The sequence below is a fragment of the Mytilus edulis genome, chromosome 10 (assembly GCF_963676685.1).
Source record: "Mytilus edulis chromosome 10, xbMytEdul2.2, whole genome shotgun sequence".
Classification (NCBI taxonomy): domain Eukaryota; kingdom Metazoa; phylum Mollusca; class Bivalvia; order Mytilida; family Mytilidae; genus Mytilus; species Mytilus edulis.
Window position 1 is genome coordinate 27,574,622 of NC_092353.1, and position 16,008 is coordinate 27,590,629.

At 31.9% G+C, this 16,008-nt stretch overlaps 2 long non-coding RNA genes and 1 pseudogene across 2 annotated transcripts; 2 read left to right on the forward strand and 1 right to left on the reverse strand.

Annotated features, from left to right (window-relative positions):
- The first annotated feature begins 1,087 nt into the window (after nucleotides 1-1,087).
- On the forward strand, nucleotides 1,088-5,188 carry LOC139492673 (uncharacterized; annotated as a pseudogene).
- A 32-nt stretch (nucleotides 5,189-5,220) lies between these two features.
- Nucleotides 5,221-7,399, reverse strand: LOC139490781 (uncharacterized). The gene is made up of 3 exons (XR_011656409.1): nucleotides 6,928-7,399; nucleotides 6,283-6,504; nucleotides 5,221-5,953 (listed from the first exon to the last, which is right to left on the reverse strand). It is a non-coding gene; the product is annotated as an uncharacterized lncRNA (long non-coding RNA).
- A 181-nt stretch (nucleotides 7,400-7,580) lies between these two features.
- On the forward strand, nucleotides 7,581-12,893 carry LOC139490782 (uncharacterized). Its single transcript, XR_011656410.1, has 3 exons — nucleotides 7,581-7,669; nucleotides 10,783-11,302; nucleotides 12,617-12,893. It is a non-coding gene; the product is annotated as an uncharacterized lncRNA (long non-coding RNA).
- Nucleotides 12,894-16,008: the final 3,115 nt, after the last annotated feature.

The following is a 16,008-nucleotide window of genomic DNA, read 5'->3' on the forward strand; positions in this document are numbered from 1 at the left end:
AGGATTCTGAAACGTGCAACACGTAGAAATTTTAAAATGATACAAAGCATTTACAATTCCCTTATATGATAAGAACCGTTACATGTATTTACATGTTAAAATACATTTTCTGAAAATCGTGTAGTAAACAAGGTATTCATATTTCATTTAAACCCGTTTAATTTCCAGTATATTTTGCACATTCTGTTAAAGGACACCGGCCACTTCAAACAATCATGTGTAAAATAAAACCTTCTTAGTTAATAAAATCGATATCTTCATGTTGTAATGTGTATTTCTTATCATGGAATGTGATAATCAGTAGTGTATATGTTCCAGACCGTATGAGTATTTGGACCGTACGCGTACGGTCTGGACCGTATGCGTACTTTTAAAAAATACTCATACGGTCGGACCGTACGCGTACGGTCGGACTAATATCAAGAAGTTGGTAAAGTTTATTAAATACAAATGCATATAACAGATCAACATAATGTAACTCTCAAATTGATATAAAAAAGTGCAATTGTAATTGAAATAAAAACTTTATATTTTAACTATTTAACAAATTCACGCTAATTAAATTTGTTAATCTCTAGTATAAATCATGCTGATCAGTAATAGTTAACATTAATTGAATAAGATCACTGAAATTGAAGATATCGGAAGTAAATATAATGTGAGAGAACAACTGTTTTCGAATATTTAGCAACTTTACAAAAAAATGCAAATGCAAAGGAAGATGCATAAACTGCAAACATTTAAATGTAAAATATATTACGTTACTTGTGGAAGCAAGCGTCACCTTGGGCGAGAGTCCCAAAATTTAAAGGATTCAGATATATACAATTAAAAAACTATTTAATTTCAACTGTTCGTTTGTTCATTTAATCCATCTAATTGTAATATAATAATAACATTTTGTAAAACTAAAAAAAAAAATTGTTATATAAATGTTTGTTTAAATTTAACCCATATGATGACATGTATGGTTAGCTCGTACTGGACCATACGCGTATACTCATACGGTCCGACCGTACGAGTATACGTATACGGTCCGGACCGTACGCGTACGGTCCAAATACTCATATGGTCTGGAACATATACACAGATGGCCTTGATCGCCCTTGTATGCATATTTTCAGACATGATAACGAGGCTCACGGCTATGACATCACTTGTGTTACCAGCTGTATATTCTCAGTGGTAATACTATATCGATAATACAGAAATGCCATGAGTATAGGGTTCCATTCATATCTCATATTACATCCATGTTTTAGTTTTATGTAAAAGCAAATCTTTACGTAGTAGAATTATTTAAAAGTAAGAAGTAATTATTTTTTATTTCGTAAATATAAGTGTAAATATGCCGTATTGTGCGGTTTACGGTTGCAATAGCAATTCTCAATGTGACAAAAATATATATTGGTTTACTTTTCCGAAAGATTCTCAGAGAAATCGTGTTTGGGTTCACTATTGTAAACGACAGGACTTTACACCGTCTAAGCACAGCAGAATTTGTTCTAAACATTTTACCCTCCATCAGTATAGCAGACACCCTGAAAGACTTTCAGAATTGGGATATCCGGATACAAAGGCAGCCTTAAAAGATGACGCCATGCCCGACATTCCTGTAGTTGTGGATGCAGAAAAAGGACCATCTTCTCCTAAAAAGCCTAGGTCGGCCTTCGAAAAAAGACAGAAACGTCAGGTACAATTGATTCTCTTTATTATCCATCGAAACTTTTGTGAAAAATATGTTCATGGTTATCTGTATGGTTTCAATACTTATTATTAATTATATTTGTATATCTTTCTTCCCGTTTTGGTTCTAGTAAAAATTGTCAAAGGCATTTATCTTATTTACATGAAAAGGTATACATTCTTTTACATAATATTACGATCCAATAAAAAATTATCTAAGTCAAGGACTTCTGGGATTTATATTTTTCTCGCATTTTTTTTTTATGAAATCAGTCGCTTGTAGAAGAAGTCCGTATATTGCCATTCTAAATCTATTATAAAATGAAATAAACGAATAAAGGTTTCGTGAGTCTTACTAAAGAAAACAAAATTTTTAAAACATATCAATTATTCAATTCCATAGGAGATCTACGACCCGGTCCTTTCCCGAATACAACGACAAAAAAGGTGAATTTACAGGATATATGATTTCTTTTACATTCATGTATGGTTTATTTATGAAAGCAAATTTTAAAATAAAAATTTAATTTCACCTATAGGTTCTTGAAGAGGCCTTTAATGATTCATTAGATAAGTCCGTAGACTCCATTGACACTGAAACTGAATCGCCACCCGCACCTGACAGTATGGAGATTCAGGAAGAGGAAGAAATTCCGGCAGTTGTACCAAAAACATTCGAGTCAAAATCTTTTAATATCGATTACACAAACATGAAAATACAGAAAAATCAAACAGATCCCATTCCACAGAGAACAAGAAGAAACCAAACGTTAAAACCCAAGAGAAAATCTAAAGGCATTCAGTGTAACCCTTCAGATATTGATTCAGCAAGTATATTCACCACATCAAAGAAAAACACGATAACCGCAAATATTACAAGCAGTAGCCTTGCACCGGTACCGACCGAACAAAACTTGGATGACAATGATGAGATTGATGATGATGAAGATGATGTAGATGAATATGATAATGATCCGGATTATATATATAACGAGTCCGAGGAAGAAGATGGAGACGATGAGTATGGATCTGACGATGAGGAAGAAACAAGCAATTACAGAATGGAAGAATGTAATGATCCAGTTGAAGAAAAATATCACATGGTCTCTGAAACAGCACTATTTCAGTTACTATCAGTATGCAGAGAGTGTAACAGTAGATGCGTTCCAATTATTGAATCTTCTGTATGTGCTTTTGGACACGTGTACAAGTGGAAATCCCAAAACTGTCATGAAAGACTACCATGGGGAAATCTTTTGCTAGCAAGTGCCATAATGTTTAGCGGGAACAATACAGCCAAGATTGTAAGACTGTTTAATCAAATGAAACTAAAAGGCATTAGTGAACGCTCGGTTAGAAGACTGCAAACAGCATACACATCATGTGCAGTTATCTATGAATTCGACTCCCAGCAAGCAGATCTGATAACTTCCTTGCAAGGTATGTATATTTCTTCGTAGTGTTACTTCTTTTATTATACTTACGTATCTTTTTATTTATTTCCTGGAATACATGTTTATTTCTATCCTCATTTTCTCCCACTCTCAAATTAGGTATCTTGTTAATATATTTTCTGTACAGAATAATTTTATTGTTAATTATATAAATAAGAGTGTTATAATCTTCACGCATTACACTTTTTAATATTGCAGGTCCAGATAAACAAGTAGTACTTGGTGGCGACGGAAGGTGTGACAGTCCTGGTTATAGTGCTAAATATGGCAGTTACACTCTAATGGACTTGAACACAAATAAAATATTGGACATTCAGCTTGTTCAGGTTTGCATTAATTTAACTCTTGATGGGTTTCTCAATATAAGTCTAAATTAGATCTGTATTAAAATGATTACAAATAAATACAGTTTAACATGCATACTACTTAAAACGGATTGATTGTTGCTGTCCAGTGGCAAGTATTTCATGAATATTACCCAAATCTCATTGTTTATATGTATATTTAAGATTTAAATAAGATCTGTATAAATGCTTAGAAGTAAATAGTTAAACACACATACTACAGATTTATTGCTGTTGTCCAGTGGCCAGTATTTCATGAATTTCCCCCAAATCACATTGTTTTCATAAATCATGTTGACAAATAATTTCAGTGTTTGCTTATTTTTTTCAGTCCAATGAAGTTAAGGGGTCAACCCATATGGAATTGGAAGGACTTAAGAGGGGTTTGTCCCTTCTTATAGACACTAACCATATTGAAGTCTCAACGCTTGTCACAGATAGACATGTTATGATTAAGAAGTTCATGAAGGACAACCATCCAGAAATAAATCATTATTTCGATGTATGGCATATAGCAAAAGGTATAACTCAATCAACTTTTTACTAGAGCTAATTGTATTATCTTATCAAATTGTGAGAAAAAAAATCATGTTTTATAAATCCGCAATACTCTTAGGCTGTTGATAAAAAAATACATTTAAAAATGTTTTCTTTAATTCATTACTTGCAGGAATATAAAAAAAGTTGGAAACCAGAGCCAAAAAAAAAAGACACAGGAGACATAAGACAATGGATAAAGAGCATTGTTAACCATACATATTGGGTAGCTGCATCAAGTGGGGAAGATCAAAACGAAAAAATACACAAATGGACATCAATTTCCAACCACATCATCAATAAACATGTCCACGAGTCTGATGTATTTCCGCAATGTATCCATGGAGAGCTTGAGGAACAAAGAGCTTGGCTTAAACAAGGTAAACAAATATCTTGAAATACAAATGATTTTCATGTTCTATGAAAAAGGGCCAATTGTTGTGTTTCATGGCTTTGTACAAATTAAAAAATAGGAACTATTTTGAAAAAATGCCTCATCATTTATAGCCATATATGGTTAAATGTTTGCATCAAGTGAGACATTTCAGTTTTGAATCTATAAATTTCAATGGCTCATCTTTTTAATAAATGATATTCAATTTTAATTTCTAGGTTCCAGATCTCATAAACTTGTTCTGGAAGTAATCGAAAGCAAATATTTGCTAAACGATTTAAAAAAGCTGTCACCAGTGCACCAGACATATGGCCTTGAGGTGTATCACTCTCTTGTGAACCAGTATCCACCAAAGAACACCCACTTCTTCCAATATGCAATGAAAGCAAGGTAATTGATTGTGTACAATATCTTAAAATAACCAATACCAAACAAAATAATGAAAGGTGTGTACCTGTACTGTAATCATAGACACCACATAGTGTACACATAAACTCATCAGTGGCTAATTTTAAACTTTAAAGCAGTAAATTAAAAAGTTAAGTAGGTTCCTTATCTTAAAATTTGATGAGTTAAATGATTTTGTAATGTTTTTTCTTCTTCTCCAGAATTTATATTGCTGCATTGCATTACAATGAAAATGGAAATAGACAGCAAGCTGTCACAAAAGCAGGCATCCTGAAATGAGAAAGTCGTACCCTAAAGCAAAAAAAGGAGAGCAATGTGTTGTCAAACCGCAGAAAGTTCAAGCGACCTATGGTAAGATTTCATAAAACTTTCTGGTTCAATAATAAAACATAAAAAGCACTATGCAAGACATTTATTTTGTAATAATATTGGTTTATTAACAGTATTCTGAGTCTCTTTTTGTACAATTGGAATTAAAAGAGGTAATATTCTAAAAATGCAGACTGCACATGCAAGTAATGTCATTGCATCTATAAATTCGCACTGTTAATTAGTTATGTAAATTAGAGGCTGAGCTATTACATATAGTTTATATTTGTCTTGTAGATTATGTTGGATCTCTTCTGAAAAGAACTTTTGACAGACGAAATAACTTGTCAAGCATTAAAGAAGCCTTAGAGGACTTTAATGTTGTATACCAGAGACTTCCTCCACTAACAGCATCAAACCCTCAATTTGATAAGGAGGAGCTAATAAGACATCGAAGAAGTCGTTTTGCTAGAAACTGACACCATTTCTCGTACATTTGTTTAAATATGTTATGCGATCATTGTTCCATATAACTCTTCACCATTTACATTGTATTTACCACAATTTACATCATGTAGACAAGTGTTTTTATCTTTCAAAGCTCTGTTTGTGGAAACATGAAATTTACCCATATTTTAACCACAATTATTTTTTTTCAAATTATCATGGCCTGGCATATTTGAACCCAGTAAAGTCCTCAGACGGGAAAGCCTCACGAATTTTTTAATACTGTACATGCTGGTATCACTTTTCTTCTTTTTTTACCAAGTATATGCCAGATCCAACGAGTGAACCGTCTGTACGCAACATATCTATATAATCTGAAAAAATAGCGTATTTAACAGATTATTCATTTTCTTTTTACAAAGTGATACAGTGATACTCAAAGCTTGAACAAGGATATTATTTTAACTGATATATGACATATATCAGTATGCTGAAAAAAGTGATCAAGATGAGTTCATATTTTTATGATGATACATGTATATTTTGTATGTTTATCCAGATTTATTATTTAGCCTTTTTTGCACTTCATCATCAGCTTGGTCTTGACATTTATTTTATTATGTTTCTGATTAAAATTATAATTAAAAAATGATAGTTGTGAAGTTAAATTTATGTTTAATCATCAATATTAAATTAATCTTACTCATGAATTGGTTCATTATCGTCTACTGGTCCCTGCCTTTCAACAAAGTCATACAAAGAGACCTCAGTGACATGTCTATTTAGACAGTTTCCAGTGAACCCCTCATGGTCTGCTATACAAACAAGGTCCCCATCTTCCATCTTTTCTGCAACCGGACCAACTTCCTTGCAACAAAGGCATTCGTTCACAGTGGGCATTGCAGTGCAGTTGTTACAGTCACACCTGGGAAATTTAATGTACAAGAAGATTTGACTTGCAAATATTTTACAATAAATCCTCAGTAAGATCCATTATTATGTAAATTTGTAAAAAACAGTCAAGTTATTCATAAAAAAAAAGTTACAATGCATCAATGTGAAATGAATAGCATGGTGCATTTTAACATCAATTCAATATTATTGTGTCAAGTGAATAATTTTTTTAATTAAAACTTATAGTTTATATGACTTATTTGACTCTGTATGTAGTTTAGGAAGTGTAAAATTATATACGAGTGTATAATACTATATGCATATGTGTATGATATACATGCCAACCCCCCTTTTTTATAAAGAACAAAAAACGGACGAAAACATTTACATCTAAGGAGGCTTGGTAATGTGGAGTATGTAATCATGTTAGACAGTTTTATACAATCAACCATACTATGCCAAGTTATCCATCCGGCTGTCTTGCAGGTCAGAGGCGTTAGATTCAACTTCAGAATTGTCCTCAGAGGAGTCCGATTGGTTTTGAATGCTCACTTCGTTTTGTTCAAGATGAACAACAGGCTCGAACTGATACGGTTGAATATTATCAACAGCAGTTATAAATGGCTCATCGCCACTGTCCTGTCCGTCGAAATCCATTGTATACTTTGTTTAATTATAGTTGGAAATAGTATGATTCTCGTGGTCTAGCGGATGTAAACAACACAAGTGACGTCACGCACTCATTCGGGACGATGCTTATTAAATGTCGGCAATTATCGGTAATGTCCGGAGAAGGATTATTTTAAGCTGATACAACCTGTTTTTATAGACATACGATATGTGTTACACACTTATCTACGAAATTAACGATGTTTACATCCCATTACGATTTATTTTACAAATAATTGTTTGAAGTGGCCGGTGTCCTTTAAACGTATTATATGTCAAATTAATAAATTTAGGACTATATGTTGTATTATCCAATTCATGACATAAATCATGATTAAAATGTCAATATTTTCTTTTCTCATACTCATAATCAAAATATGTGGTCTATTTTATCTTTTTTATAATAGACCACACAAAATATGAAATGACTACAAGATTTTCTAAATATATATACCACGTAACACATTAAATGAGATTTTCCCCTTAATTTTCTGTTCTGAATCGGGAAGGACGCACATTTTAATCAGGTAAGAGTTTGAAATTATCTTTTTCTTCATGACTGTTACTTTTGATCACTTGGATTCTACAATAAGCGGCTGGCATGATATTATGTTGTTAAAACTAGAAACACATTTCAGTAAAGTTAATGTTTTCACTGGTTATTTTAAATTTAAAAATTTTAAACTTCAAAATTGACTTATAAAATTATGATTTGCAACTTCATAAACACCGCCGCATTTTTTCGCCTCTTCCAAGTCAGGAACCTCTTTTCATATCTTTAGGACTTTACACAATTTTGTTTAGGGGCAAACTGAACGACGACATATTAACAACAATCGACTTAGAAAATTATGATTTGAAACTTTTAAAATAAACACCGTCGCAGTTTTTCGCCTCTTCCAAGTCAGGAACCTCTGGTTTTTGTTAGTCTGATTTTATGATTTTTAACTTTTAGTTTCTTTTATATGTTTAGGAGTATAACGTCCATTATCACTAAAATAATACACAATTTTGTTTAGGGGCCAGCTGAATGACGACATATTAACACAAGTAAACATAAATGTCTTTTTGTGATTATTTTTAAACATGTTTGTTTGTTTTCATATTCATTCAGATTATTACGCAATATTGACTGCTATATCCCTAATTTTTTTTCAACATTTTTACCAATTATGTCTGTTTGTTTGATCACACATCGTTGTAAATATAATGGAATTTTATGCAACTTTCATATAAGTGCATGGTAGGTTAAGTAGGCTTTTAAATTAGGTTAAAACCACCATATATCGCGTAGTGGAATTAGCTATTTGTGGATTCTTATAATTTCGATATTAATTTTGGAATATTTAAATCTCGGTCTATTTCTGAAATTTATTCTTACATACTTTTGATTTTTTAACCCTGTATGCTAACACTGCCTAATATGTGGAATTTAAAATTGTTTGTATGTACATTGAACGACAAATTGTGTGACATATAAAATTTTCTGACGTCAGACACGCAAATCAATGAATGTATTTGTAGATAGATGTTTTTGTGTTCTGTTAAATTGTTCCTTTTAAAATTGTTTCACGAAGATGACTGTCGTACCCATATTTTGACTATTTTATTTATAATTGTGTCTGTTTAGTTAACGCATCATTGTAAATTAAACGGAATTTGATGAAACTGTTATCAAAGTGAAAGGGTTAGCGCTATAAAACCAGGTTTAATCCTCCATTTTCTACATTTGAAAATGCCGGTACTAAGTCAGGAATATGACAGTTCTTGACCATTCGTTTTAGATGTGTTTTTCGCTAAGTTCAGTATTTTTGTGATTTTACTTTTTTTCTAATTAAGAAAATGCCTGACTTTCGGTTTTGAATTTTCCTCGGAGTTTTTGTATTATTGTGATTTTACATTTTAGGATCATTTTTGAATTCATCAATCGTGGACGTTTATCATTTGAAACTATTTTGGCCTTTAGTTTCATCGAAGAGACATTAAGTCTAAATATTCCGGCATTTGGCTAGGAACTTTCGGTTTTGAATTTTCCTCGGAGTTTTTGTATTATTGTGATTTTACATTTTAGGATCATTTTTGAATTCATCAATCGTGGACGTTTATCATTTGAAACTATTTTGGCCTTTAGTTTCATCGAAGAGACATTAAGTCTAAATATTCCCCTGGAGCAGTAACATAGGTACTGTTAATTGCAATTCTACACTTAGCCGATACCTCGGCTGATTGACAGTCACAACGGTATCACCTACTGAGTACACAACTACGGATATGGTTTGATCGAAATTAACAATTTTAAATGATCTTAAGTTTCATAATGAAAAAAAACAAACTAAAACAAGTGAAAAAAATCTTATTCAATGAATAAAGATGGCAACAAAAGATAAAAACATCTTTATTGTTTCTATAAATATATTGATTTTCTTTATTATAATTCAAATTTTAAACAACGTTTGTATAGAAAAATACGTCCACACTGAATTAAAATACGAAGAAAATTTAACTTCGGATTCCATTATTTTACATGTTCATGTATGTTTGATTTCGTGGTATTTCAAAAGTTTCCATACAAGCCTTACAAAGATGTATGTGTAATTGAACGTTTAAATTAGTGATTAACATTTACTAAAAAAATCCAGGAAAATCGGTAAGAAACGAATAATTATAAATCCGACGTAATACTATACAAATATAGCCGTTGTATGAGGTCGGTACTATACAACTATTGCCGTTGTATGAGGACGATACAAGGATATATTACCTGAAAGAAGTATATTGACGGAGGACGAACTGGAGAATAAAGGGTTTTTACCCTTGAGAAGAATCCGAATTGAACAAAATGGCTTAAAAATATTCGAGACAACTTTTTCCCAAACAGTGCAGTCTCAGTAGTAATTGTGCATCAATACAAACTGAAAAACACTCATTTAAACATTTTTTATGCCTAAATTGACTGTTTGTGCAGATTTGAGTGTCTATTTAAAAGTATTTATGTATATTCACTGACAATAAGGGGTCTTATTTCAAATGAGAGTTTACCTCTGAAAGGCAAATGCAAGGGGGTCTAAAAATTGAAGTTTCAGTCATATTCATGGTTTATTATAAATTTCCAAATTCGATAAAAGTGACGCATATTTTCCCAAATAAAAAAAAGGTAGAAGTAGTTTTGAAAAGAAGCCAACAATATCACTGGGTTTGTAATCCCTTCTCCGACCTATTATAGCCATTTCAACACCGATTAGCACACATCATGTTTATCGTCTTTTTCATCATTTTGGTAAATAGACAAAGTTCTAAAAGTGATTGTTTCGCTGTTAAGGGGTAGACCATGGTAACTATTTAAATGTTTCTATCTGTAAGTTGTACATATAACTACGACATTTAAGTTTCTGAAATCAATGCTTAGATGCGTCTAACTCGTCCAATTTGTTAAAATAGTACTAAATCATTCTCATAGCCAAAAGTAAGCAACATTACTGTTTGATCACTGTTTCATCTACTGCAATGTTAAGTTAAAACGCACAAATTACTTCCAATTCATATGTAGGAATTATCTCAAATACACAAGATATACCTCTTTAATATGTATAGCGTGTAAATACTAAAAATGTGTATTAACATATTTTTATGACTTTTGCAGTGTGTTCCGAGTCTGTTATGAAGTGCATTAACATGTCGATGAGTTATTTTGTCATGCTCACCGGGGTATTGTTGATAGCTGCAAACCAATCCACCGACGACATCGGGATGTATAACCTCACATTCCAACGTTTGATAAACGATACCAAATCGTTCAAATTTGCCTGGAAACAAATCTCAAATTCATCTTCCTTTCAAATAACCAAGCATAACAGTTTTATTGTGCCTACTGATGGAATTTTAAAAGCAGAGCTATCACTAACAACTGGAACCTACCGAGGGAAACTTATGACCGCTGCTTGTATAACTCTAAAACGCACAAATCAGAAAACATGTCAAAGAATGTCTGGTAAAGTAGGAAATAAACATAATTTCTTCAGTCAGCTAGTTCTTGATGAATTATATAAAGTTCAGAAAAATGATCAACTTGAAGTGTATATTTTACGTTGGAAGAAATACATCTACAAAGTTGCAGAGTATAATCGCCTCCGGCTATATTATATATAGCAGTACTGGAAGAGGTAATAATTTAATCATTTTATTAAAAGTTTATTGATGATGAAATTCTATAAAGCCGAAAGATATCAAATGTACATTCAATAGAAAAACGATAATAACCCCGCCCCATGCTGTATGAATGTGCCTGTCCCACGTCAGGTGCCTATATTATTTCAGATGTTGTACTTTGTTTCTGAGTTACATGTTTGTTTTCTGTTCATTTATTTTAACATACATTAGATCGTTAGTTTTCTCGTTTGAGTTGTTTTACGTTTGTCATTTAGGGTCCTCCTGTAGCTGACATTGCTCATTAGGCCATACAGTGACCTATAGTTATTAATTTCTATGTCGTTTGGTCTTTTGTGAAGATTTGTCTCACAAGCAACCATACCACACCTTCTTTTCTTCATTGATAACGCCAGGGCTCAACAGAAAATAAAGACCAACAAAAAAACATAAGTATACAACACACACCATAGAAAACTAAAGACTGAAACATTGCTAAGCAGTTATCCACGCATGCGCGGTTATAAAGGACAGTTAGTAGACGTTTATGAGCACAACATTCATATTAAGTGTTGCTTAATTTCAGCTAAAATGAATGTGTCAGTATGTTTCGATTCATACGATAATCGTTTGTTTTATTCATTTGATAGAACTATTAGGGATGTATATTTCTCATTCAAAATTTGAGACAATAATGCGATAACACTCAATACTTTTGAGTTACAGTTTTCTTTTGATTTGGTTAAAATTGACATTGTTATTCTTATGGCTGGATGGCTTTCTCATTTTAAGAATATTACCACTTTCGTTTATTTATATTAAGTACGATTTGATTTTGATTGTAATTCGGTCGTCTCTACATCGGATTTATAATATTTCGTTCCTCTTTTTTACAACTTTTGTTAATTCCTACAATGTTTGATTGAGATTTGAAATATAAACTATATTGTTCGCGTAAATATAATTAATTAATCACTGGTTTTCTTTATTTATATCTTCTAATTAAGAAAATGCCTGTACCTAGTAAGATTTTGCCATTTGCTAAGTGACTTTTCGTTTAGATTTATTTCGAAGTTCAGTATTTTTGTTTAGTTTACTTTTTAGATGGATCAACTTTGATCTACGTATAAAGTTTTTTTTTGTGAGACAATTTATCAGGGATAATGTTTAGTTATACATGTCTGTATATCATTATATATACATGTTAACATAGGAGAATTGCGATCTACAATATGAGCCTAAATAAAATCAAAAAGAATGTATCAAATTAAAGAAATATCTTTGGAAACTATAATTGCAACATACACATTACACTTTTGTTTTTATTTCAGACCCAACATCAGAGAAGATTTGAACGAAAATGGAAATGAATGAATATTAAAATGAAAGAAAACTTAGAAAACAAAGTAAATGAAGAATGACATCGGTACCGGCGTTCATACTAAAAATGCCGGCCACCATTTTAGTGAGATTGAAATAATGCAGTCAGATAAACAATGATTAGAAACCTGACGTTTCGATGAAAGTTTGCGAAAGAAAAACAATTCGAAAACAAGTAATATTTAAACCAACATTTTCCTCAAGTTTAGGTCACTAGTATGTTTTATTTAAAAGTATTCATCCGTAATAAAAAAAAAACATTTGGAATCAATAATGCTTTTAACATATTCACATCTCTATAAAAAAAAAAAGTGCCTAACAAGATTTTGTGAGGTAGACGAAATTGACTTTAAAACGATCGTATTGACTTTTGATGTTCAGAAATAGGCAGATCGAACATATTTTGACTTTATTTACTGACTTCTTAGGTTTGGGATTAATTGTAATTAACACTTTCCAATGAGACTGACAAATGCTTTTTTTTGTTATGATAAATAATAATTTTACCTGCCGTAGTCGTGCGTAAAATATATTTCGGCATTTCTCTTAAGAAATGACTTGTTTAATGGAAAAAAACGTCTTATTTGTAAACTTTCTCTTTTATCTCCACAATAGGCTTTTAAAAAATAATCTTTCAACTGTGTATTCAGAAAATTTTGTGAAAATAGAAGAAGTGGCAATTCTTACCTTTCATACCTTAACTTTCATTGATAAAACATAATATTGACTCGTCCAGTGTCCAGTTTGAAGGTAATTTTAGTTACCGTACACATTCATGCACGTTCTAATTAATCAATAGTCATGTATGAAAGGCATAAACAAGTTTGAAGGTAAACTAATAACAACTTAATCCAATCAAATTGCCTACGATTCAATAACAATGACCAGTCCACATCATAAAAATGTATAGGGGTAAACTGGGTAGGGAGAAAATGTCAGATATTTTAAGTTCATTATTTTGCAAAAACGAATAAAAATTTATTAACTAATAGATTTGCTATAATTTCATAAACATGTCATTCTGTATTGGTATAGTTTTTGGATCTTTTATTTGCGTATTTAAGGCTGTAAAAAGTTTGGCCTTTAAAAGTCAACATAATCATTGACTTTATACAGAAAATTCGCCTTTTTAAAACATTGTATGTATCACGAATAATACGCGACAACAAAATAAAATCATTTCTTAAAACACTGCAAAAAAATCATTCTGATTGATACAGTGGTATTGTCATAAATTGCGCTGGAGTAAACAGTGGTACAGCAAACGTCGAATTCCCTCACACAATGTTATCACACACTATAAAGAGAGTTTATTTGAAATGTAAATAGAGTTACTTGTTTAGTGTTGAATAGTTCACCCATAACATAATTGTCACAAAACTCGAGGCTCTAGATTAGAATAAGGACACCAGTAGATGACGAACTAGTGTTGTAAAATTCACCTGTTGGCTGACCGTTTCGAAATATGTTATTGAATATGTTTATTATGTTGTAACTACAATCCAAGTCCCCTTTCACGTATATGACCTATCAAATTAGACTATGTAATGGGTTTGTAATAACATGAGCAATACAAATTGTGCCACATTCGAAGCAGGATATGTTTACCCTTCAAGAGTACCTGAGATCACCCCACGTTTTTGATGAGGTTAGTGTTGCTTCAGTTGTCTTTAGTTTTCTATGTTGTGTCTGGTGTACTTTTATTTGTTTGTTTGTGTTTTTCATATAAAACATGGCGTTGTCAGTTTATTTTCGATCTGTGAGTTTGAATGTCCCAAAGGTATCTTTTGTCCATCTTTTAGATTTTTTATATTGTTTTAAATAAATATATTAAGAAATAAATATTCATGGTGAATATATTGAGGTTCAGGGGTAATCGCATTGAGAATATGGATGCGTCTATTAAACAGTAATCCAACGATACAAATTATTCGTTATTTTTAAAACAGACATTTTATCAGATTTTGTTATATATTTTCAAAGGAACATAGAACATAGACGTACCTATGATTATCTTCTCGTCGGTACCTCTCCAGTCATCGTAGAAAATCTGTCATAACCTTCTTAAACGTGTCAGGTCGAATGTTAAATAACATAAGTCGTTCTGTTGATTAATAACAAAAGACGTGAGATCTATGTATATTATTGATGAAATCAGATTTATGTATATATTGGTTTTGGAGTACATGTATCTAAGACTTTTTCATCATGCTATATATAGAATTAACACATTTGACTTTTCTACATTTTACACAAGTATTCCCCATTCCAAACTTAAAGACAAATTGAAAGTGTTTGTTTAAAGACACAAGTTTCTTGTCATAGGGAGGGATTAATCGTACTTCACTCTGATTCATACAATTTTTTTTTTAAAAACTGACAATATCAAGATGCTTGATTTCTTGACTGACAATATACTCGTTACATTTGAACGATTTGTTATTCAACACATAATTAGCATTCCCATCAAAACCAACTGTACTTTTGTTTTAAAATGTTTTATTCATACAAGAAATTCTTAGGAATAAGATAAAAGTTATCAGCAACCTTTAACTTAATAATCTGCTATATAGATGATGTTCTAACACTACATTATTTAAATTATGTGACTGTGTTGAAATCAAACATCCCATTGTACATGAGATAAAGGATACACAGGAAAAAGTCTGTCTCATAGTTTGATTTGCATCTAACAATTGGCAATTATGGTCGGCTGAAAACTGAGCTGTAAGACAGAAAGAGCAAACTTCAGCTGCTCAATTATTTCTATTTCTATGTAGTAACAATCTAGCGGCGCCTGATTAAGAAGTATATATCTTCAAGTTGTAACGATATCCCAGGGCTTATATTTACTATTAAGATTTCCTAATAGAGGGTTGGTGCTCAACAAGAAGCTCTTAAACAAAAGTTCAATTTGGTGAAGTTTAAATCGACCCTCCATTTATCTTAATGGCGCAATCACGAATTGGTCGACCATTATGGAATATCCGTATCGATGATGACAACGGTTATGCTCCAATAGTCGTAATTATAATCTACTCCCCTTTTCTCGGTAGATGACCTACCGAATACGATTTTTCAACGAGTGTGTACTAACATGAACAACAGGACAAGTGTCACATGTAAAACAAGATCTGCCTACCCTTCCGAGGCACTTGAATGTTCCTTTTGTTATCACCCCCCTCTCTTCAACACATGACCGCGCACATTTTGGTGTTCATGCCATCACGTCAGGTTTGGTTTAGCTTAGTTGTGTCTCATCGCAATGAATTTGAACACTTAACAATTCAAATAAATAAAATTCTTTCTTTTGAACGTAAAACCTCATACGAATGCTTATTGT